The sequence below is a fragment of the Rhincodon typus genome, unplaced genomic scaffold (assembly GCF_021869965.1).
Source record: "Rhincodon typus isolate 14 unplaced genomic scaffold, sRhiTyp1.1 hic_rhity00001419, whole genome shotgun sequence".
Lineage (NCBI taxonomy): Eukaryota > Metazoa > Chordata > Chondrichthyes > Orectolobiformes > Rhincodontidae > Rhincodon > Rhincodon typus.
This window is the reverse complement of record NW_025967057.1, coordinates 24066-25278: the sequence shown is the minus strand read 5'-3', so window position 1 is coordinate 25278 and position 1213 is coordinate 24066.

Below are 1213 nucleotides of genomic sequence, written 5' to 3'. Positions count from 1 at the left end.
GTGTAGAAACGGTTCACTCAAACATCCTACCTGCTACACACCAGAGATATCACACTTAGGAGAGGTCGATCAAATGCTCCAAGTGTTGGAAGAGATCGAGTCAGTCTTCCCGTCTGCTCTCACACCAGCGAATTCACATGGTAGAGAAACCATGCATTTGTTCTGAGTGTGCGAAAGGATTCAATCAATCATCCCAGTTGCTGAGACATCTTGGCAGCCACACAGATGATAAATATTTTAGTGGCCTTGACTGTAGTTGTTCATTTTTATCAAATATTATGTACACGTTCTTTGGTGATTGGACAACTGATAACAAGACACTTACAGACACAGAGTGGAGTCAGGAACTACACACCCGTAATGTTGAACTCTGTAAATACATCTGTGCCAAGTAAAGAATGGTTTACTATTTTTCCTTCACTATAAAGCCCTTTTTTTACGAAGGTGATAAATTTCAGAGAAAAATATTTCCATAACTGTTCAAAGAGGCAAAAGATGCATTAGGGGTAGGATGTGGAATGTGGCTAGTTTAGATCTGGTAATGTGTAATGTGGCAGGTTTAATGAATTACATCAAGTTAAAAGATCTCCTAGAGAATAGTGCCCATCAAATAGTGTACTTAAGAGTATGGTGGGTGGGTTGTGGGGGATGGGTATTTCAACTTGAAAAATACCCATTCATCCCGATTCTGTGTCTTCGGTTAATTAAACAAAAGGAAATCCATGCTCATTTATTACCCAACACTGTGAACTCTGACCTTGTGTTATGACCTTTTATATGACCCCTTTTTGAGTGCTATGGAAAATTTTTCAAGTACACTTCATCTCCGGGCTCCCTTTATGCACTCTGCTTTTAATATTAGCAAACAACTCTTGGAAAATTGTCAAGTGCAGATTTCCTTTCAGCAAACGATGTTGACTCAGTTTGACTGCAGTCATGTTTGGTGAATGTTCGGCTATTTCTTCCTTTACATTGTTCCCTAGCATTTTTCAAATGACAGATAAGCAATTGGAGTAGATGGAAGCCATTTGGCCAATCAGGTCAGCTATACCTTTTAACGAGGTCATGGCTGATTTGGTAATCCTCAACACCACTGTTCTGCCTTTTCCACGTGGCCCTTGACTCCCGAAATGACTAAATGTCTGTCTGTCTCAACCTTGAATATACCTCGCCAGGACAGCCTCTGTTTTCAAGAATTCCACAGATTTGCTTC